The 25,075-nt window shown below is 39.0% G+C and overlaps 1 protein-coding gene across 4 annotated transcripts in view; it reads left to right on the top strand.

The window, feature by feature from the left end:
• The window catches only part of ZBTB20 (zinc finger and BTB domain containing 20), a 941,497-nt gene that overhangs the window by 49,989 nt on the left and 866,433 nt on the right, over positions 1-25,075 (top strand). For 2 of the 4 annotated variants that reach the window (XM_077293706.1, XM_077293704.1), the window contains exon 1: positions 5,647-6,537. The exons of the other annotated variants lie outside the window; for them this stretch is intronic. The gene's annotated coding sequence lies outside the window, so the exon portion shown is untranslated. Of the gene's footprint in view, positions 1-5,646; positions 6,538-25,075 lie in introns of those variants that run through there. 4 annotated transcript variants of the gene reach the window in all.

Raw genomic sequence — 25,075 nt, 5'->3', positions numbered from 1 at the left:
TAAGACCCTACCTATCCTGTAAGGTCTAAACGTTCCTTTCTCCCTGTATCATGTGATGTGTTAGTAAAGAAGAAGATACTTTTGGCTACGGTGAACGCTGTTGTCGCTGTCTTCACCTTTGAGTTCAGGTCAGGAGACCCATGACTGGTCCATAAATCTCTGGCCATAATCAAACCATTATTAAACACGGAGTCTGGATTCCACCTTTACATAGTAGTGATATTTAGCATCCACATAGCATGGAAGTGAGAAGACGTGATATTTGTACACTGACATTGCTATCTTTTGTGGTGGACACAGGACTCCATCCTCTGTACATGACACCACCGCACCCGTCGGATGATCAGCGTTCCACCGTATTAGGACCCCACCCAAACCCTTCATAGCTTTACTGTGACAAGAAGCTTTTCTCTCCAAAACTTGGTCCCCGCGTCCTCTGCAGACACTGTTCCCACGAGATGTCTGATGCTCCATTATGTAAGACCAAGAGAGACAACACCGTCATCACGACATGGGAATAATGGCAGACTGTATCCAGCATTGACAACGCTGGCGCTTCAATTGTGTTAATGTTATCAGATAAGTTTTTTTTTTTTATACGTTTTGACGCTTGATTCAGTAACCGGCGTGGAGCCTCCCAGGGTCCTTTATAACATATGAGTGTTTTTGGACGGACCCGTGAAGGAACTAAATGTTTTCTGGAGGCAGAAATCGTTATTTTTTGTAGTCACACATCGGACATTATTATTATTATTATTATTTATTGTTATAGCGCCATTTATTCCATGGCGCTTTACAAGTGAGGAGGGGTATACATAATAAAAACAAGTACAATAATCTTGAACAATACAAGTCATAACTGGTACAGGAGGAGTGAGGACCCTGCCCGCGAGGGCTCACAATCTACAAGGGATGGGTGAGAATACAGTAGGTGAGGATAGAGCTGATCGTGCAGCGGTTGGTTGATCGGTGGTTACTGCAGGTTGTAGGCTTGTCGGAAGAGGTGGGTCTTCAGATTCTTTTTGAAGGTTTCGATGGTGGGCGAGAGGACATCATGTGTTCTAGTAATTCCCTGCTTGTAATTGGCAAGTCTGTTTCTGTCAATAGCGTTTCTATTATCAGTGGAGAATGTAAAGTTTTACTCCGGCTCCGTTCTGTGAAAGGTGAACGAGGCCAGCGGGTAATTGCTGAGCACTTGCACTATTGGCGGGTATCGCACAACTCTCCGGTATATTAGGCAGGTGCACGATACCTGCAGATTGTAGGTACCGGTAGACGTGGCATCACCAGTCAGTCCCAATGCAGAAGTGAGCGGAGCCAGAATATCCCCAGAAAAAAATCCCCAGCATCAAAAACGTATCAAATACTCATAATCTTGGAAACATATGTTCACACGTTGCGTTTTTGCTGCCTTTTTTTTCAATGCAAATTTGAAGCTGCATTTTACAGTGCAGTGAGTTTTTGCTGCAAAAACCTAAAGAATTTGCATCATGTTTTTTGGGGGCACTAAACTTTATTAGCATGCACAAGAGACAAGAATAATGAAGCAAAAGATGCAGTAAAACCTGCTTTTTGCAAGCAGCTTATTTACTGCCAAGTAAGCAGGTTTTGCCTGCAGAAAAAAAAAACACAACAAAAACGCAACATGTGAAAACAGCCTAAAAGGTGCAAAAGACTTAAAAGCATTCTTCCATTTTGGATGAGTTGGTGCCTATTTTGATGACTTTTGTGCAGTATCCATCAGTGCAAAATAAATAGGCAAGACCAAAAAAAAAAGAATTAAAAAGTGCAAGTGATGGTTCGGGGTCATTATTTTTTGGGGTTTTTGCCTTTACACTCTTACCTGTGCAGTATTATTGATGTACAATTATATTTTTGCCCTGGTTCAGTGACGCTGAGTTTTGTACACCGGTCTTGGTAAAGAACGTGGTTGAGTATTATGTGCCAAAAAAATGCCATGAAAAATGTTCTGCGATCGATTCCTCTCATAATTTGCATGACTTTTGTGCTGTAAATAATTATTAATTTTTCAGCCGTGCTTGGCCACGCCGTCTTCCCAAAAATCAACGTCCACTTTTCTATAAAAAAAAAAAGAAAAAGTTAGCAGAATTGTCTTAAAAAAAAAAATAAAAAAAAATTGCACAACAAATTATCAAGCAGTTTGCCCCCGAATTCTGGCATAAAATTCATTGAAATGTCACAAAATTTTTGTGCAAGTTGGGAAAAAAATGTTGTGACTTTTGGACAGCCCCGCCTACTTTTTGGAAAATGGGTGGAGCTTAGTCAGAAGAGGGCAGAGTTCAGCCTGGACAACAAATTCATCTAGAGTCCTTGACCTTAAAGTTAGTCTTAGGATATTTGGCTTCTGGGATCACAGGCGTTCTGGTAAAATCCCTGCAAAAACTTGACAGTGAGTGCGGAGTTTTCCTGCAGCTCCTCCGCAGGGTGAATGAAGTATTACACTGCACTGACTGTATAATGCACAGTAGTGTCTGCTGCTCCCATCTGTTTAAGCTGAATAACTATGAATTCCTTAATGCCGTATAGGAAAATTAGTTTTCTGAACCCGACATCTTATATATATATATATATATATATATATATATATATATATATATATATATATATATATATATATATATCTTTTTTTTTTTCAATTACCCACAGTATATTTCTTAAAGTCCGCCAATATATCTAGTTTCATTTCTACATTAGTGTGGGAAATTAAATTTATAATTTTAATATGTAATATTGATACAAACTATCATAAAGTACGACCGTCGGAACAATCATGTATTATAAATACGGGCTTTTAAAGGAAACCTTTTAAAAATGCAAACTTTACAAAGTGGTAAAAAGGGAAAATGAATATACATACGCATACATATACGATAGCATTCATGGTAGACTGTAATACAGAGGTTGTCCACACGTTCTTGGGGCGTCTGCCGGCTGCTCACCCCGTCTTCTGCACGCCTCCTCTGCATGTACCGTTCACCTGTCCTGTTTATCCCAATGACACCTGCCAATTGGCCAACGGATGCCGAATCAGCCACGTCCGTCACATTCAGGTGCAAAAGTCATCCAGGGACGGAGATACTATTGGTGAGGGGTCCAAAGCAGCTGGAATTGTGCATTATGTTGAGCGGTTGGATTGGAAATGGCCTCTCCTGTCTCCATCTGCTCCTTTAAATTCACCAAATGTAGAACTTCCGAACATTACATAATATTGCATTAGTGATCCAAGCTCAAAAGACAAAAATTGAAAATACAAAGAGAAAGGGAGAAAAGGCCACTGTTTACGGCACATTTAGCCTCTTCCCAGTTTCTGATCCTCCAATGGAGCCACATGTGGTGATACAATCCGTGATGTGTTACCTGCCGGGCACTGACATGACGGCCTGTCCATCTAATGTGTGGATGGATCTGTCCCCGCACACAGAGGGGGTCCTGGGTGAAGGACTCTTCTCTATATAGGCCGTATGACAAGACCTTTTACCTTCTTTACATCTCAAATAATCGGGCTCATTTTTATCCACATACTTTATTTTTTAACTTAATTTTCTTCTTTGGAAACAGAACTGTAAACAAGTTTTTGGCCTAAATTTAAGTTTTTGGCTATTCCCGTGTTAATTTCTCATTTTGTCCACACGATGGTTGTAAATCTCGTGTTTGCAGTGGGATTTCTTCCTGTTTCTGCTCTGTATTTCTAGTCATTACAGACGTTGCCTTGTTTTGCTGTCATTCATCTGCCTCTCCACAGTTACTGGTGTTTCCATTTGACATGTTGGCTCCTCATCATGTAGTTAGATCTGTGAAACACTGCCCCCATCTGGCAGATATTCACCGGTGGTTGTAGTCCTCCGCTTCCCGTCGTCGTCCACTTCTGGGTTGACATGCTGCTATAGATGCTCCAGCATCGGTACTTAGTGCGCGTCTTCCCTGCCTTCGCCCATTGGTCTGTTGAGCTGTCGTCTACTACTTTAAAGGGCACGACATGTGTTTCTTACTTTTTTTTATCACTTTTTTGCTAGCATTTTTCTTTATTTTTTTTTTGCATTTTTTTCTGCCTTTTTTTAGGACCTGTGCAAAATGCCTCCAAAACTAATAATTACCCCCCCCCCCAAAAAAAAAAAGCAACATGGGCTGTCCTTAGAATTTTTCGTATTTTCTATTGACCATTTGCAGTAGCATTTCATTGTGTAAATGCGTGAGTCCATAGGTGTATGCGTGTCGGATGCCGATTTCTAAGATCCGTTAGGCTGCATTCCCAACTCGCATGCACTCAAGTCGCAGTTGGGCAGTAGCGCTGGGAGGGTGCAAAAAAGGGAGAACACTTTCTGACGCTAGTTATATCTATAGTGCTAACGATATATTGGGATGTCTTTATGGAAAGAGTAGTAATCAAACGGTTAAAAAAAATTGGCCAAAATACATAGATTTTATTTTCATATTTTGTATGACGAATGGGCATCAAATGAAACTTGTACTAAATGTTTCTTCCAACGTTTTGTGGCTTAGAGGTTTTGCATTGGGCACATGGGCCCCAATATAAAATGTGTATCAGAACCCCGGCTACCATGCGCCCATGTGCCAGAGATACTGACGGGCACCTGCCCCCGGATGTGACTGCCATTTTTGTTGATTATAATTGTATTTATGATTGTTTTATAACATAAATTGGCACCTCCGCACCCCCAATAGATATTACCCACTCCCTCCCTACCATCCCACAGTGAATAGTTTCACATTTGTTTTTTATTATTATTTTTATTATAGGACTATTTTAGAAAACGACGTGAAGTTGTTATGAACTACGACGATGCAATGTGGTTCGGGAATATTTTTATTATTATTAGATTATTGTAAATAAAGAACAGGAAACCGGACGTTGCATTTGTCATCTATAAATATAGTGTATCTATGTATTATATAATTGCTATTTACAGTACAGAGTCATCTGCGGCTTTCTATCATCGTAGCAAATTTATCTTCTAGAAAAATTAGAAAAAAAAAATGTCAGTAAAGAAAAAGTAGGTTTTGCTAATGCCGTGATGAAAATAAATAGCGGCACGCAGTAATTAAGCATAACTCAATTTTGATTGCCGTGATTTAGTGCAATGCCTCTTTAATAAATATGTCTAAGGTATAATTTGCCAGGCTGCAAGATGAGGGGAAGCTCTGGCACCTTGTAAGTCATTTCTGCCCTGCAGATTTCCAGAGGAGCCGGCGCCACATAGTATGCATGCACAGTATAGGTTTTGGCTGCTTTTATTGTTGTTTTATTTTGCATTTATGCTTTTCCACCTGTTATAAGAACAGGACGATGTGATCTGGGGAGCACTTGTTATTTTACATTTTGCATAATTATTATTATTTTTGTATTTATTTATTTTTTTTTTTTGCATGTGATGGCCTTAAGAACAGTATTATAATTCTTGTATATATTTTTTGTATCTTGTTACTTTGTTTATTTTTTTTGTGATTAACCCCTTGCGGCTCTAAATTCCTGCCTTTGCATATTGCATACGACAGGTTTATAATATACGGCCTGAAAAAGTAAAAGTAACATTCTATTAAAGTAAACTTTCTCTACATTTCCAATGCTTTTGCGTATTTTTTTTTTTTTATTTGATATTTTTTTTATTGTGTGTGTATGTGTTTGCTCCTTGCATTGAAAATAACCTTGGCCGGAGTTTTAATTGGACGAAGGTTCCGTGTATCATTTATTTCTGTCCTGGTAACACTATGTACTATATGCAATGCACCTGTTTGGACATAAGTACTGCATACTCTTATAACAGGCGCTCCCCCGGTTCTGCCAAGGACGGACCAGGCTGGAGATTTACAAGAATTAATTTTTTATTTTTTTTTTACATTCTCTTTTTCTCATTGCGAGATTTTTATGCTTGTGTTTTCTGTGCAGCTTAAAAATAAAAAAAAAAAAAAAAAAAATTTTAAAAAAATTATTAGGGAAGCAATTATGCATGTCACCATTTTTTGTGACTGAATAGGGCTGTACAACCTCCGACAAAACGAGTGACATTAATATATAATCAGTGCTGGAAAAAAAAAACCAACACAATGCTGGAGCAGGGGAGGGAAGGTGGGGCTGCTCCTTCCTAACTGTCTGTGTCCCTGGTCCTTTTGGCTGCTATCTGTGCCAGTGTCAGGCAAGCAGTGCTGAACCTGTTGCTGCAGCAGGCGAGTGAGTATTTTGCTTGCTAGATAGAGGAAGGAGGGCTGTCTGCTGTCTGGTAGGAGGGCATTGTCTGTGTCTTTCTCCCTCTATCACACACACATACTCTGGCTGGCTCTTTCTCTCTCTCTCCCTCTCTCTCTTTCTCTTTCCCTCTCTCTCTCTCTCTCCTCTCTCGTCTCTGTGGTTTGTATAAGGTAGGTTGCAGTGTGTGTATATACACAACATCAAGCGCAGGAAAATGGACCCATTAGACAGGCAGGCAGTCATTACCACTCACACTGTAGTTCCAGGGAGACTCCGATTATAAGAAGACTAACTCAGCTCTGGGGGACAAGGTAGGCCACTTAACTTTAAGAGAAACAAAAAAACAAACAAATGTATCCAGTTCTTTTTGTTGTTTTTTTTTTTTAAATATTTTTGTTTGTTTGTTTCTCTTTTTTTTTTCTTTACAGATTTATTTACAATTTGTTATTATGTTGTTTACATTTTTTTTTTCTCCCCCAAAATGTATCGAGCAAGTTCCAGTTCTCCGAGCATTGCTCAACATGTTTCATGGCCTAGCACCAAAAAGCTTTTATTTTAATCCCTCCTCAACAGTTATTTGTGTATTTATGGGTGTGACTGCTCCTCGGACTCTCGTCCTTTTTCTTTTTTTTTTACTTCCCAATTTTAGTTTTTTTAATTTCCTCTCGATTCTAATGAAATCAGTTATCTGCCACTCGTTAAAAACTCTCTCCTGTATCTTTTCAGTCTCTCTATGTTTTCAAGAATTCTAGATTCTGGGCTTCTTTACTTTGTGCTGATCTATTTACTGAGTGTTTAGCATTGTATTTTCTATGTATATATAATATATTTGTGACTCTGATGTTTATCTCGACTGCGAGAAAAGTTGGCAAAAATAAAAGATTATTGGGAAAAGAAAAATGCTCCTGCAGCAGCAGGTTGTTGTACGTTAAACTTTGCAGAGAATTTTCTCTTCTGATTTTCTATTTATTATTTATTTTGGACCCGTGCTGGGATTACATATCTTCTTCCCTCTTTTTTTTTTTTTCCTTGTTTACTTTTTGAAAACGGACAGAAGAACAAAAAAAAAAAAAAAGATGCAGTATTGTGCGTCTGAACTTCTCAAGTTTTGTAGCCTTGATAAATATGAAAGTTTGGAGCAGGTAGTCTCTTTGGAGGAGAAGGGTCTGCTGCTAGGTGTGTCTTCCTCGGAGGAGGGGGTTGTGTCATTGTCCCTCGCCCGAGACATTTTTTACTGTCTACAGCCATTTTGTATTTAAGGACAAATGGACAAATAAAATAATACACATTGTAAGAAAAAAAAAAAAAAGGGGGTGGGGGGGAAAAAAATCCCAAAATGTCCTAAAATATTCTGCGTGTTTTCCTGGGCCTTGGGCCATTGTTTGGAAGGCTTTTTCGGCCGAGTGGTGTCAGTTTTGCAGCAGGGGGAAAGAGATCTGCAGGAAACCAGCTTTCTGTGCTCGTGCGTGTGCATAATCTGCCTCCTCTCCTCTCAGATCTTTCTCCACGAGTAAAACTGTTGCTTTGCTTGTTACAGAAATCAGCACGGGCAGTCAGACTCACTGTTACATAAAGAGTTTAGAAAATTCAATAAGCTTTTTTTTTTTGGAGGTTGGGGGGTGATTGTCGTAAAAATAAATTCGGATGATGTCTCCCTCGTTGGAAGCCATTGTTACTGTCAGTGTTGTGTTTTTTTTGGGAGAGGGGGAGAGGGGTCTCTAGGCCTTTTGCTCTCAAGACGAGGGGCTTCTGATGTAGTGTAGTTCTTTGCTATTAGCATTATTACCACTTTTTTTCCCTGGGGGGGGTATCCAACAGGTATAGACGTATAGCACCTGGATACCTTAACGCCCATTTTATTCCCCCTTGTCCCTGGCATGATGACGTGTTTGCTCATTACTTATTTTGCAAACTATGTTACTATGTATTTATTTTTTTGTCTTAGAAAGTGTCACATTTTTTTAAAAATTCTAAAGTTTGTTTTTTAATATTTTATTTTATTTTTTATTTCTTTGCCCCTCTTTTGATTCACAAACTGATCAGGCATAAGGAGCATTATGTAAACAGGGACTGGACGAATGAGAGGAGCAGAAGAGCTGCAGCCTTTGGCAATTTTTCTCACAAACAGAACAACAAACAATAAGTGGATTTTTCAGTTGAGAGGGAAATGTAACTTGTGCGTCCGATTCACCGTGAATTATGTATGGAAATAAGATGGACATGGAGAAATGCTCTCTGCAGTCATGAGGAGGGTTACTGCCACTTGCTCCGTACTTTGCATTTTCTTTTGGCTTAAATTTGCATTTAAAAAAAAAAATAAAATAAACAGAAAAAAATAAAATGTGATCCCATGCATAGGGAAATGGCTAAAAATCCAAAATAGAATGGTTACTGTGCAGAATAAGAAATATTATTTATCTGGACACGTAGATGTCCCGTTTACTATCCTGAGGACCCATCTGAACACCGGTGATACCATGTCACCAAAATAGCATTCTAAGTTAATGTTATTACTTTTGCATCTGCGATGACCTTGAGCCGTGTGTATGTGTTAGTACATGGAACGTTTTATATATACGGGGGATAAACATGGAGCCTGATCATTAAAGACGTCAATCAGAAATAATCCTAACCACTAGTTTACATATTTAAAGAGAGAGGACAATTTTAGGACCCCGCCCCATAACAAGTTAGTAGAGTGCTTAATATGCACCCGCCCCTACTTAATTATAATTAACACACCCATGTTTTTAAATCAATTATCATCACCAATAATTAATTTTGTTCTTTTATATCTATGCTTTTTTTTTTTTTTTTTTTACTTTTTAGAAATATCGGGGCCTACACCATTTTGGCTACATTTGTTTTATTCCCCATGTGTCTCATCATAGACGACATCTTGTCTAAAAATATATTGGATGGAAATGTGAAGTTTTTGGGGACGGTGGGAGGTCACCGAGGGGGAAGTCGGCCTCAGACCCACAGAGTTTATACAAAAAATCCATTTAGTATATTAATATTAATAAAGCCTTTGTCGTTGGGTTTAATGGAACCGAGCTGTAGATCTTGCGGATGGACAGAATGTATATACATACATATATATATATATATATATATATATATATATATATATATATATATATAATGTGTATATATATATATATATATATATATATATATACTGAAAAATCTTACATTTTTTTTCCTCTCCCATCCTTGGGTTGGGTTTGATGGACGTGTCTTTTTTTCTACAATCTGTGAATTTCTTTTTTGACCTTTCGCACTGGATGTGGGTGAAGCTCGTGCCCGTTGGTTTAGACGATATATATAAATTGGCAGTAAGATATCAAACAATGTGACTGGCATCGTGTATCCACATGACTGCATTAAAAGTTATACATTACCAGCACGGCACACAAGAATCATTTTATCTCGTTTTTTTTATTGTTTATCTTCAAGTTCCAGGGCTGAAATAAAAGAATTACGTGCCAAGACCGAGCCGCGTTCTGCAGCTCACTGGCTCCTCTGTACCTTTTCCATTAGACTCTTCTGCAAAACATTTTTTTTTCTCCTCCTAATTAGAGTCAGATATTCATAAAGGTTTTTTTTTTTTACTTTACTTTTACATCACATTTTTGACCTTGTTTATTTTATTTTATTTTTTTGCTAAATGAAACATTTTTTTTATTTCTCTATTTAATTTTTTTTCTCTTTCTCTATAATTGGACTTTCATTTTTGTTTTTTTATTTTGCACACTCCACTCGATAACACTTACTCCTTAAATCTTTGCACTTAGCTTCCCAGAGTGAAAGCAACAGATTTTTAACCCATTTGCCATTACGGGCTGCATATAATACTGTAATGTCCAATTAGCGAGAAACTGTGTCTTATAGTCCTGCGACATAGTGTAAAAGACAAAAAAATATTTCTATCGTTTTTTCTACAGTTTTTGGGACCAGGGTTTTAATTATTTTTTTGGGAAAGAACATTTTAGTCAGAGCTCGCCTCCAATCACATCTGTATGGTAAACTGTGCGCGGGGTTGTTACATTACATTGGGGCCTTTCACACCCAGATACATAGAGCCGATGTAATAAAGATCATTTATAATGAGAAGAACGATAACCATCGTATGGTATAGAACCAAAAGATGGAAACTGGACCCCAATGTGCAAATGTGGTATTTTATTATTTTATTTATTTTCTCTTTAACCTTTTCCCTTATTATCATTTTATTTACGTTGTACAGAATATATCTATTATCTATATCTCTTATATCGATCTGTCAATCAAATATCTATGATCTATCTCTCTTTATAATTTATATTATCTATTATCTATCTATTATTTATCTATGTATTTATTATCTATCTATTATTTATCTATGTATTTATTATCTATCCATCTATTATCTATGTATTATCTATACATCTACCTATTATCTATCTATCTATCTATCTATCTATCTATCTATATCTATTATCTTTCTATGTATCTATTATCTATCTATTATCTATATCTAGTATCTACCTATGTATCTATTATCTATCTATTATCTATCTATCATCTATCTATTATCTATCTATGTATCTATTATCTATCTATTATCTATCTATCTATCATCTATATATGTCTATTATCTATCAATCCATTATCTATCTAGTATCTATCTACCATCTATCCATTATCTATCTATCTATTATCTATCTATCTATCTATCTATCTACCATCTATCTATTATCTATCTATCTATTATCTATCTATTATCTATCTATCTACCATCTATCTATTATCTATCTACCATCTATGCATTAGCTATCTATTATCTATCTATCTATATATCTATATATTATCTATGTATCTATCTATTATCTATCTTATCTATCTATATCTATTAACTATCTATCTATTATCCTTCTAGTATCTATCTATTATATATCTATCTCTATTATCTATCTATTATCTATCTATCATCTATCTATTATGTATCTATTATTTATTTATTTTCCATTCTGTCATTTTTCTATCTATCTAGTGTCTAACCTCATTATTGGTAATTTTCGTCTATTTTGATTTTATACAATCGTACTTATTTTTGCACCATTAGCTGATTTAGGCTACTTGTGTTTTTTATTCAATTTTTAGCTAGGTTTTTCTTCACGTGTTTTTATTGTATTTTTTCCAGCCGCGGTTTTGTCTCTTTTCGGTGCGTCATGTTTGATATATAAAACTACTTTGCTTTGGCGACTTTCCTTTTCATGATACTTGGCGTTGAAAAAACTTTATTGATCAGGTCATGTGTCGGATTGCATGCGTATTTCCTTCGTTTAAAGCTGCATAAATCCACTAAAAACACCCGTGCAGGTTTTATCGACAGATATTCTGCATCTTATTCCAGTCTATGGAGAAAGTTTGTAAATAAAACGTAAGAGACATCAATGCTGCGGATTTAAAAAAACGCACCGTAAGTTGATTTCCGCAGAGATTAAAAAGAAAACGAAAAACAGGACAGTGGGCATCAGATTAATGTACGTCTCATCAACTCTGCTTTTTTTATGCACCAAAATACTCAGCAGAAAAATGCTGGTTGTGGGAACTTAGCTGTAGAGGACTATCATTCGATATGTAATTGGTGCAACCTGTGCAGCCGCCTGGGGGCCGAGAGGTAACAGGGCCACTAGCAACCGCAAAACGGGGGGAATTGTGCATTATTATGAGTTACTGGGTTGAAAAGGACCATATATTGTTCTTACTCAGGGGCCCTTTCTGTGTACAGAGTCATTATCTATGATAGATTTTAAGGTCCCGCCATATTTAGGATGAATAGATGGGTCAATACATGCGACTAAGCTCCAAATATTGGTGAACGTACGGTGGAAGCCTCGGCAGATTGTGTCCTTCAGGCGTCCATCACTCATAAGCTCTCATGTTTGAGATCACCTATATGTCCGAGGTGGACGACACCCAACAATCACATATATATATATATATATATATATATATATATATATATATATATATATATATATATATATATATATATATATCCATGTTGATACAAAAGTATTACCACATCCATATATTTGTTACCTGCATCATTGTAACAGCCGCCTGTAAATGATGCCGTCCGCCTTCCCTCCGCCACCGACAGGAGGACGCTCGATAGTATTGTGACATTAATACATCGTATATCACAGTTTTAGAAACATAGAATGTTATTGCTTTTTTTTGGAAAGACCACGTAATCTGTTCCTGTACAGCGGCACGCGATTGCCTTCCTGCTCGGGATATGCCGCCTTCTTGTCAGCCCATTGTCGAGGGTCTCGAACGAGCCATAGTCGTCGTGTTCCTCCATATCCCGATGGTTCACTTTCTAGAGTTGTTTGGAGGCCATGAAATGACGGTAATGACCAGTTGTCAGTAATGACCAGTTGTCAGTAATGACCGTGTCACTTTCCTACGTGTGAAATGCACAGTGGTATTGTACAGCGTCCTCGCTGCCGCCAGTGTCCACAATCGCCGAGCTTTTAGAAGAGCGTAAGATGGAACATATCATCAGCATGCTCGATAAATGCTTCTTATGGAAAGTCTTTTCTCCATGCCATCGATGCTCTGGCTCTAACCGGTGCCCCAAATAGATCTGCCGTGCCGATGTACGAGGTGGGCGGTGGAAGCCACTTACCTTTATTTTTGCTAATGTGGAGCACATTGATGAGGACTTGTATACTTGTATCAGGACATGGATGAAGATGGTTCAGCCTCCGCAATGCCAGAACAACGCCCCGGTTGGACCTAGGTCTTCACTTGCCTTTGGGTTGAATGTTTTATCACTTATTCATCACTTTTTTTGTTATTGCTCCAATGTATCTCCTGTTTTGCATATTTTGTTACAATGCAGACCTTTGTGTCTACATGGTAACAGACTACAAACAAACCTGTAGTCATGTGTTGCTCTCTTTCTTCTGCCTCCTCTTTTACGCTCCATAGAATAATAATAATTAATAATTAATAAGAAGCGTTGGGAGACCAAGGAAGGTAACCCACGACTCCAGCATCAGACGACACCGCAACCACAGGGATACATAATTCAGCGTAGAAGCTGTATACACAATACGAGAGGAAACTTTTGATCAAGATTTGCCAAGTTGAGTTATTTTTGTTACGTTACATGCATTAGAGCAATGCGGTGTGATGCAAAAGTGTACAAATATTTTTAAGGTTCCTCACACAAGTGTATTTTTTCCTACAGTAAATCAATGCAGACTTTGATGCTGATTTGGTGAAATCCTCAATGAAAATTAGCAAAAAAAGTATTTTATTATAAAATTCACCTAATATTACAGGACTCCTGTGTGATCAGACAGAGATTAGAAATATTGTTCGTTTTCCTTTAATTGTTTGGAGTTTTTTTTCCTCTCAGAAACAGCACCACTTCTGTCCGTAGGTTGCGCCTGGTACTGCAACTCAGATTTTTTTTTATTTTTTTTTCATTAATCCCAAGCAACCCCAACTTTATTGGACTACGATAGCGGTGTTTATTTTTACATGATATTTATATGAGGTGGTTGGGTTCGGGTCAGCAGATCTGCATCCAGTCCTGATCTAGTGGTCCATAGTCTGACCGTGAACGTCAGTCCAGCATTAGACTTCCTTCTATCACACTTTTTTTTTTTTTGTGCCTTTTTCTCCTTTGACCTTAAGTTTATGCATTTTTTTTTTCCGAAGGGTTTTTTTTTTAAATCTTTTTGTTTTGCTATTTTTTTTTTTTACATTGTTTCAAATGTTCTTTTTTTAAAACAAAAAAATACCTTTAAAAATTGATTCTCTGGAGCTTTATGAAATGTAAAAAAAAAGCAAAAAGATAAAAAAAGCCACAAATTGTACAGATTGCATTTGAGAATTCCCTATTGATTTCCAGCTAACACCTGCCCAGCTGTCCATTCTGTAATTTCAGTGCATTTTGTGCCTCCTGTTTCTCGCGCCCCTTTTTTTTTTTGTAAACACTTTTCTAGTTTGGGAAGAAAGTTGCAATTGATGTGTAAGATACTTGTAGCGCTTTCTTTTTGCCGTTGCATCCAGTGTCTTGATTCTTGAGGACAGACACTCGGGCGGCCAAGAAGTTTTTAAATTGATGATTGAAACTGATTGTTATTGATTGTTTATCGCATGTAAAGTTGCAAAGTTGCCATTAACAATAAATTTGCAATCAGATTTTTAACAATCAGTATGAAAACGGCGGCGACTTGCATTCTCGCACACTTTTCATCCAGCCCGTATTCTTCCGTGCCCAGAAAGTGGCCAATTAGTTACCGGGAAACAGTCTTTGTACTATTTTTATTTTCTTCTCTAATTTTAAATTTGACAATTTCCAAAAATCTGTTTCATCGATGTTAAGGAATTGGCGCAGCCGTTAACAACCACTCACCATCTATATTCAGGCTTGTTTGTATTTTGTTGTTTCCTTTCTAACGCTGTTGATGAAACAAACTCCCGGCTTTAGGAACCTTTTCTTCATAGATCTCTTTATACACGTCCTTCATTAAATTCTAGAACCATTGACCGATTTCCGTCTGTTTTTTTTTTTATTAAACCATTTCTTGTATTTTCTAATATATTTTTTTTTTTAAAGCGAGAGTTGCTAAAAACGGACCAATAATAAAAACATTAAAAAAAATGGAAGCCGGCGCCATCCGCCATCTCAGAATGTTCTCGTTATTACGAGCGTCGTCTCACGTTGTTTTTTGAACTATGGAATATTTAGCTGCTGCTGTATAGTTTTTTTTTATATATCTTGTTGAGTTGTGATTCTATAAAAAGTTCAATTCATATAAATAACTGTATGCGTCAAAATAAAAAAGATGCAGGCCCCAATTTGTTATTGCATTTGCTCCTTTTTTTCTATTTAAAATTTCCTGATTTTAAGCATTTTTTTTTTGTTTTGCACCAAATTCTTCATTTTTAGCTGCTCCCGATTTGAAGTCTATTTTCTATATGTTCATCTGTTTTTATTTCCTCTGTTCATCATTGTGGCCGTGGTTTTTGTAGCCAGGATGTATGCGGCTGATTCATTATTTGCGTCTTGCAAAAATGTTTGCGCTTTTAGTTATTTATTTATTTAAACTATTTTAGTTATTTTTGTGAAAAATTTAGAGCTGCATGCAATAGGTTAACGATCGTGCAACTTTTTGCTGTAAGGCTGCATTCCTACAATGAGTATCTGGTGAGTTTTTGATGTTGCAAATTTTCTGCACCGATTATGTAAATTCGGCTAATTGCATTTTTTTTATTTTTTTTTGCATGCATTTTTATTGCGGTTTTTACTTCCTTTGGGTATGTTAGGCTTGAAATAAAGCTGATGTGTTTTTTATACTTAACATTTTTATCCTCTTTCTATACTGCATTAATCATATTCTACAGCACTGTGTACTTACAATTGCTCCTTTTTCCTTTCTACCCACTTAATTCTTCTCTACGACATCATGTGATTAAAAACAGACTATCTGAATCCTGTTAAGCTCTATGTAGTAACAGGAGGTCAATTTTCCCTGTAGGAGTCATGAGTCACTGCAAAAGTCCCTGGCAGGGGTGAAGAGGGAGCAGCTGGGTTGGGAATGGAAGAGGGGAATAATAAATGCAGGGACAAGAGACTTCCTGTTTCTACATAGAGCAGAGAAAAGAAAATAATTAACTGGGTAGAAGGGAAAAGGAGCAATTGTAAGTGCACAGTGCTGTATAATATGATGTCTGCAATATATTAAGACAATAAAAACTTTGATGGAAGTGCATGTTTTAAAGCGTTTATCAAGAACATTTCTTTTCTTTTAATATGGGCCTAAAAATTAACTACGTGCCTGTTCTACCTCGTGGTCACCGACCGCTCCTGCCGGCGATTCAGCTGCGCCATGTCAGCAGAGCAGCTCTTCCTCTACTCCTCTGCTCTGTCGGCGGGGCATGACTGTTGACATGCTGATTGACTGCCGGCTTCTCGCAGTTGGGCAGTGGGGGATCCGCTATCCATCAGCATGGCATCGGCAGTCACGTCCCATCAACAGAGCCGCAGAGAAGCTGCTGTTTTGACGGCGTGACTTTAGCGGAAGCAGCAGAATCGGGGCCAGGCACAATGAGCAGGTAAGTTAAAACTACCTCCTTTTTAGGTTTTAGGCCCATAGTAAAAAAAAAAAAAAGTCCTGGATAAACCCTGACAAAACTTTATTGATACAGTTACATGCGCAGTTTTTCTACCTGCACATTTTCCGCATCTGATGGAATGCTATGGTTAAAATCTGCATATAAAACTCCTGAAATTCGACATGGGATGTGAAAAACATTTAGAAAGAATTTGGCGTTTAAAAAAAAATGACAACAAATATAACAAAACAAAAAAGAAAAGCGACTTAAAAAAACAAAACATAAAGCAAATGATTAATCTGCACATACATGGAGGATTTCTATAGGGCAGAAACGTAACGGCGGTGTTACAAGTCTCGGACGTGTCAGATGTAGTCTAGATGCTTTACCCGTTTATTGTATTGAGAAGTTGTGCTCACAACTGTGCCAGTCACCGCAAGAAAAACCTGTTTGCTCTTCTACCTATAGAGATGTACATCCAAGCTTGTTTGTCGTAAAAGGGAATTGCGCTGCCCACATGCACAAACGTAACGCTATAAGGGGGAATATGTGCAGAGATTTGTATCAAACCTTTAGAATTTGTCCTCTTTCTTTTTATTAAGAAACTTTTAATTTTGAAACACTTTTTGCTCTTGCGTTTTGAAAGCTGTCAGTACGGGGAATTCTCCAGTAGTACTCCTGTAACAAAAGGAAAATATCAGATGGGAGCAGACCGTATAAATGCAGACTGCCTGGACGGGTTACACCTTTTTTGACTTTCTTGACCTCCCTGTTCATTTGTTTGATATGATATTTTTTTGCTGTGACCGTAGCTGTATTTGTTTCACACCCTTGCTTCATGCACGTGACTGTGTTATGGCTCTACTATAATAGGACCCCCATAGAGGTGCGTGGGGTCCTTACCGTACCGCCATACACTATAGTAACTGCACACATGTAGTTTAAAGGGATTTTCTGGTTTCCGAAAATCACTATACACCCCACACCCCCCAAAAAACCCATGTGCCTTACTCACCCTCACCGGGTCCGGCACTGAGTCTCCACCTTTGCTCCCGATTTCTGCTATTGTCTGCAATGATGACATGACGTCGATAACACAATAACCAATCAGTAGGCTCAGTCAGAGCCGCTGAGCTCAGTTCTTCGCAGACAATAACACATACCGGGAGCAGCGGTGGAGAGGCGGTGCTGGACCTGTGGAGGGTGAGTAAAGAACTTTAAAAAAATACTGCAGCTAAGGGACTGGGGTTCTTCTTAAACTAGAAACCCCTTTGAAGTAGCAGGAGAGCGGTTCTATGTAGGATGTCAGAGTGAGGTCTCTGGCCACCACTAGTCTGGTTCTGCCGTGGTCACCATGACTTGCAGACCATCACGTCGTTCCAGTGGTAGTACAAGGTGCAAACATCAGCGCAGTCTAAGGCCGGGATCACACATCCGAGTCTCGCATGTTAATACCCGGCATTGCCCCCGTCACTCAGGAGCGGAGCGTGCGGCTGCATAGCAATACATGCATGTGTGATCCCGGCCTAAGGCCTCAAATGGCCTGGGTTTTGGATCAGATTTTCTTAGGCCCATTTGTCAGTTTTTACCATCAGTCTTCCATCATTAGCAAAAAATAAATAAAAAAAAAGAATTGCCAAGCTTCTCCCACCCATTAAAGCGAATCGCTGACGATGACGTCTGTGTGATTTCCCTGATTTTCAGGACTTTGATCTGACCGTAATGCGTAGCTTGGCACAGATATGAGGCTCGCGAGGTCGCGCCAGGAGACCCGCGGCCAATCCGGGGTCCACGTACAGGTAGATGTGTGAATGGGGCAGATGGGCGCAGCTGGTAATGATCCCAGGTGAGGACTTAGTTTCCTTCCTTTACATCATCAGTCAGTGAGGAGACGGAGCTGAAAGCTCTGCCAAGGCCATGTTTAGATCCACCTTTAGGATGTGCAGACACTGGGAAAGTGAATATGGTACAAGTGGATTTGCTCAGATTTTGCTGCAAATCTTTTCAATCTGAACCCGTCTCTCACCCCTTCACCACCTTGCGACCTTCTCTTTTTCAGTTTTTCTTTTTTCCTCTCCTACTTTCCAGAACCATAACTTTTATATTTTTCCATCAGTACGGCCGTGTGAAGGCTTCTCTTTTGCGGGATGAGTTGTGCTTTCGAATGGCACCATTGGTTTTACCAGAATAATGTACTGGAAAACGGGAGGAAAAAATTCTGTGAAATTGCAAAAAATGCAATTCCACAATTATTTTTTGGATTTTTTATTTACGATGTTCACTAAATGCTGGAACTGACCGGACACTATGATTCTCCAGGTCATTATGAATTCGTAGATAACAAACATGTCTAGGTTTATTTTTTTATTTAAGTGGTGAAAAAAAATTCCAAGGTTTGTAAGAAAATAAAATGTCGCCATTTTCTGAGACCCGTAGCGTCTTCATTTTTCAGGATCTGTGGTCGGGCGTGGGCTTATTTTTTGCCGGCCGAACTGATCTTTTTATTGATACCATTTTGGGGTAGATATGATGTTTTGATCACCCATTATTGAATTTTGTTGCAATGTTGCAGCAAATAAAAAAAACAAAACGTAATTCTGGCTTTTTGATTTTATTTTTTGTTACACCATTTACCGATCAGATTAATTTATTCTAGAATTTATTAGTTTACTTTACTTCAACCCTGCTATGTGTAGCATAAATCGTGATCTCCTATGAACGCAGGCCACAAGCCGTCGTTCATAGGAGATTTACAGTGACCGGTACGGGGGTCTTAAAGGGGTTAAAAACAAACCAGAACTAACCAGTGCTCTATACAGGTGCATGGAGCACATTTGCAAAGTTCTGCATGGTATGGCCAATATTAAAAGGAATGTGTTGGCAGGTTTTTGCTATGTAATCTACCAGCACCATGATGTTGAGGCAGAGACCCTGATTCCAGGTATGTATCACTTAGGTACTGGTTGCAGCAGATGTGATACAATCACAGTTTTCTCTTTCGCAGATCTAGCAGAGCTCAAATGCTGAGCTGTGTATAACCCGGCCCACACCACAGCTTTCTGCCAATCAGTGGTGGCGGCAGGGCTGGACTAGGATGCTCGAGAAACCTAGTCCTGCAGTGATAATCTCCTGCTGATAAAACACTGATTGTATTGAAATAGCAAAACATCCCAGTAAGTGACACATCACTGGAATCAGGGTATTTTCCTCTACATCATGGTGCACTCAGATTACATAGAAAAAAAAACATACACAGAAAATACCTTGTACTTCCTCACCCACTGGGCTAAATCGAGTTGCAGACCCAAGTAGCGACATTTACCGATCCACAGTAACATAATAATAAAGGAGAATGCTTTCTTCATGTTTGCTTTGTGCTGACTGAATCTGTTCCCTCTGAGCAGAAGGATAGAGTTTTATTTTTGGAAGGTTGTATATTAACTTTCTAAAAGTCTCGAGTTGCATGCCAGCGCACCCAGCGTCCAAGTAACGTCCCGAGTAATTTACAAAGTCTGAAAATGAGAGACTAAATTTACTAAAGGGTGAGTGAGTGGTCAAGACGAGAATGTTAAGACAATGAGCCGCACCAGGCGGCCTCTTAGCGCAGCTCTGCGGGGCGCAGACTAAGGCGCGCTGCTAATTGTTGACTAATAGTCATCTGTAATAAACCAAGGAAATAGTCCTCATTGCCACACTTCACCCCAGCTCTCGGGTGAATGGGTAAAGGCGAAGTGTTATGGCTGGAGATAAGGAGACGCTATTATTATTATTATTATTATTATTATTATTACTATCTTTACATTACATCATATTAATTGTGCCGCTTTCGGCTGCAGTTATTGCTGTGTTTATGCTGGGAACCATCTATTCTTTACATTGAGGCAGTGGTTAATAAATTACCGTATATGTTTTGGAACTATTCAACAATGCCAAATGTGGACAAAGAATAAGAAAAAAATATATCAAATGTATTCAGGTATCCCTGGTGGCCTAGAGTGGTACAGAGGGTGGTGTATGACTATCAAACAAAAAAACCCTTACCCCTAAAAACCATCAACCTTTATTAATACTCATGTATAATACCAAAAATTCAAAAAGCTTAGATAACACATCCTATAGGGACTCCATATACCAGGGATCAGGGATGCAACCTTAGGAAAAATAGTCTTGTGCAGACAGTATTGCAATGATACCAAAATCAACACAAATGTAAAAAACTGAAACAAATTCAAAAAATAACCAGAAAAACTGATCAAAAATGAAAAAAGAAAAATATTGTTGGATAAAGTATACCTCCGCTGGCCCTAATAAGCCCTGAAATCTGATGTCCTTCCTACCAGCGGAGGTTGGCACCCTAAGTATGCGATGAGGCGCCCCCGCTCCTCGACGGCTGTCCCTTATATCCCTGGGTAGTCCCTACCAAACTAATATTCACAGACAAGACGTACCCACAAATGGATCAGATTAGATCCAAAATAAATATATAAAGCACTATTGTGTATATGCTAACCTCTAGCTATCACTAGTCCTACCCAATTATAGGCTTAAATACCACTATAGTGATGCTATGTAATGTAACAGGGCTCAAACAAGCCTGAGTAAACCGAGGCTGTCCTATATAGATTGACCAAACAAGGTAACTGCAACAGCTTACAATTGTTCCATCTAGATAATGCTAGATCTGGACTATCTTTCTATGTTACATAAACAGGTTAACTACACCTCCCATTAGCATAATTGAAGGAGTATGTCCATATCAAAAAAATATTACTTATGCCTAGGTGAATAAAGTGCTTAATGTACCAGTCATGTACCATATACTGCAAAAGGTCATGACTCGTATGAATAGTTCTCTTAGCTCTTTGCTCCTCGGGCATTCCCTTTGAGCATCCATGTGAATACACCGGCTCACGCTGTCCCGACGCATTTCTCCCCCGTTATCTGTTATCGGGGGTTCATCAGGGGACTCTAAGATTACTTGTCCTCAATCGGTTGTAGAGCTACAGACAGGAGTTGAGATGCCGTCTGCCAGAGTCTAAGCTTTTTGATTTTTTGGTATTATACATGAGTATTAATAAAGGTTGATGGTTTTTAGGGGTAAGGGTTTTTTGTTTGTTAGTTTTGCTATTTACTCCCCTATTGTTTATTGTTAGGACAGTTGTACTGGTGTATGACTATACAGGGTCTATTTTTGTCTTTGTCATGGAGTAGGCTAGCAAGGTAATATTAGATTTGATGATAGTCTAAGGTAATTGAATTATCATACTCTTCCAAGGGAATCTAAATTTGAACAAGGGGTATTTTTTGTGTTCCCTGGTGGTCTAGGTTAATTTAAGAGTTACTGTTTTCTTCTATGGAGGTCTAGAGTAAGATGCAGGGTAATATTTGATACCCTGGTGGTCAGGGGAAATTGAGGAATCATTGTATCCTTCCATGGTGTTCTTGGATAGAAGAAAGAGTAATATTTAATTATTTGGCATCTTGGGTAGTGGACAAGTTATTGTGTCCTTCCATACTGAACGAGGCTAGTGGGCAGGATAATAATTCCCTGGTGGCCTAGGGTTCTAGAAGAGTGAGTGATTGTATCTTTACATAGTGGTCAACAGTAGAAGACAGAGTAGTATGTGATTTCTGGGTCTAGAGTATTGTATTCTTGTATGGTGTCTTGGATATAAAACAGGGCAATATTTGGCTCCCTGGTGGTCAATGGTGATGGACGACTTATTGGATATTTGCATGGTGGTCTAGAGTAGAAGACATGGCAATATTTATTTCCTGGGTGGTCAAGGATGTTGGAAGATTTATTGGATTTTTGCTTGGTGGTCTAGAGTAGAAGACAGGGTAATATTTGGTTCTTTGGCGCACAAGGGTGATGGAGGAGTTATTGGATTTTTGCATGGTGGTCTACAGTAGAAGCCAGGGTAATATTTAGTTCCCTGGTGGTTGAGGGTGATGGAAAAGTTATTGGATTTTTGCATGGTGGTCTAGAGTTGAAGACCGGGTAATGTTTGATTCCTTGGTGGTCAAGGATGATGGAGGAGTTATTGGGTTTTTGCATGGTGGTCTAGAGTAGACCGGGTAATATTTGGTTTACTGGTGGTTGAGGGTGATGGAGGAGTTCTTGGATTTTTGTATGGTGATCTAGAGTACAAGCCAGGGTAATATTTGGTTCCCTGGTGGTTGAGGATGATGGCAAATTTATTGGATTTTTGCATGGTGATCTAGAGTAGAAGACAGGGTAATATTTGGCTCCTTGGTGGTTGAGGGAGATGGAAATTTTTTTGGATTTTTGCATAGTGGTCTAGAGTAGAAGACAGGGTAATATTTGGTTCCCTGGTGGTTGAGGGTGATGGAAGAGTTATTGGATTTTTGCATGGTGGTCCAGAGTAGAAGCCAGGGTAATATTTGGTTCCCTGGTGCTCGAGGGTGATGGAGAAGTTATTGGATTTTTGCATGGTGGTCTAGAGTAGAAGACAGGGTAATATTTGGTTCCCTGGTGCTCGAGGGTGATGGAGGAGTTACTGGATTTTTGCTTGGTGGTTTACAGTAGAAGACAGGGTAATATTTAGTTCCCTGGTGGTTGAGGTTGTTGGAAGAGTTATTGGATTTTTGCATCGTGGTCTAGAGTAGAAGACAGGATAATATTTGGTTCTCTGGTGCTCGAGGGTGATGGAGGAGTTATTGGATTTTTGCTTGGTGGTTTACAGTACAAGACAGGGTAATATTTGGTTCCCTGGTGGTTGAGGTTGTTGGAAGAGTTATTGGATTTTTGCTTGGTGGTTTACAGTACAAGACAGGGTAATATTTGGTTCCCTGGTGGTTGAGGTTGTTGGAAGAGTTATTGGATTTTTGCTTGGTGGTTTACAGTAGAAGACAGGGTAATATTTGGTTCCCTGGTGCTCGAGGGTGATGGAGGAGTTATTGGATTTTTGCATGGTGGTCTAGAGTAGAAGACAGGGTAATATTTGGTTCTCTGGTGCTCGAGGGTGATGGAGGAGTTATTGAATTTTTGCTTGGTGGTCTAGAGTAGAAGCCAGGGTAATATTTGGTTCCCTGGTGCTCGAGGGTGATGGAGGAGTTATTGGATTTTTGCATGGTGGTCTAGAGTAGAAGACAGGATAATATTTAGTTCCTTGGTAGTTGAGGGTGATGGAGGAGTTATTGTATCCTTCCATGGTGGTTCATGAATAAGTGTATCCTTCAATGTATCAATACAGGTTGTAGATCGCTGCCCTACAGAGAACGTTGTGCGTTGTTGTTTACTGTGAAGTCTCCCCCTGATTCTCACATGAAGTTCTGATTACTCAGCTAATGGCTCAGCCATGTGCCTGTGCCCCGTACCTCATGTTATTACTGACATTTTAAGGTCACATCATAAGACCGTGACTTCACCTTTGCATAGATTGCGCTCTGCTCCCTTGGGCGTATTTCTGACTCCTAAATTGAAGGTACGTTCTTTAAGGCTACTTTATAGGGTGTGTAGCTTGGTTGAGTTAATACAATTACATACAGTAAACACTCTGAGACAACAAGCAGGTAGATTGGGTAAATAGCTGTTATGACAATATATCAGTGTCACACATAATAAGAAACCCATTATCCTGAAATTACATGGAAAATCTTAAAGCGTACGTCCACCTGCTCAACTCCAGTTTACAGCACATATACATAACTCACTCTACAAGTCTCCCAGAAAGTGAGACATCCACCACTCCTGGAAGCATTGCTGAAACTGCCAGGTGCCTCTGAACCTCCCAAAGACCAGGGCCCATGGAAGGTGTCTTGTACAAGATGTCTGGAGGCTCTACCATCATCCAGCCGCGCATTCAGGAAGCAGAGATTGGGGAATGGAAGGATGGGTGTCTGCGTGGCCTCTAAAAGGAAAAAGCTTGTGGGCAGCCATTTTCTTACCTCCTGTATTATACTCTACAGCTACACTCACTATTCTGCTGGTGCAGTCACTGTGTACATACATTACATTACTGATCCTGAGTTACCTCCTGTATTATACTCCCAGAGCTGCACTCTCTATTCTGCTGGTGCAGTCACTGTGTACATACATTACATTACTGATCCTGAGTTACATCCTGTATTATACTCTACAGCTACACTCACTATTCTGCTGGTGCAGTCACTGTGTACATACATTACATTACTGATCCTGAGTTACATCCTGTATTATACCCCAGAGCTGCACTCTCTATTCTGCTGGTGCAGTCACTGTGTACATACATTACATTACTGCTCCTGAGTTACATCCTGTATTATACCCCAGAGCTGCACTCACTATTCTGCTGGTGCAGTCACTGTGTACATACATTACATTACTGATCCTGAGTTACCTCCTGTATTATACCCCAGAGCTGCACTCACTATTCTGCTGGTGCAGTCACTGTGTACATACATTACATTACTGATCCTGAGTTACCTCCTGTATTATACTCCCAGAGCTGCACTCTCTATTCTGCTGGTGCAGTCACTGTGTACATACATTACATTACTGCTCCTGAGTTACATCCTGTATTATACCCCAGAGCTGCACTCACTATTCTGCTGGTGCAGTCACTGTGTACATACATTACATTACTGCTCCTGAGTTACATCCTGTATTATACCCCAGAGCTGCACTCTCTATTCTGCTGGTGCAGTCACTGTGTACATACATTACATTACTGCTCCTGAGTTACATCCTGTATTATACTCCAGAGCTGCACTCACTAT

This window comes from Ranitomeya variabilis, chromosome 3, assembly GCF_051348905.1.
Source record: "Ranitomeya variabilis isolate aRanVar5 chromosome 3, aRanVar5.hap1, whole genome shotgun sequence".
Classification (NCBI taxonomy): Eukaryota; Metazoa; Chordata; class Amphibia; order Anura; family Dendrobatidae; genus Ranitomeya; species Ranitomeya variabilis.
This window is presented reverse-complemented; position numbering and strand designations above follow the sequence as displayed.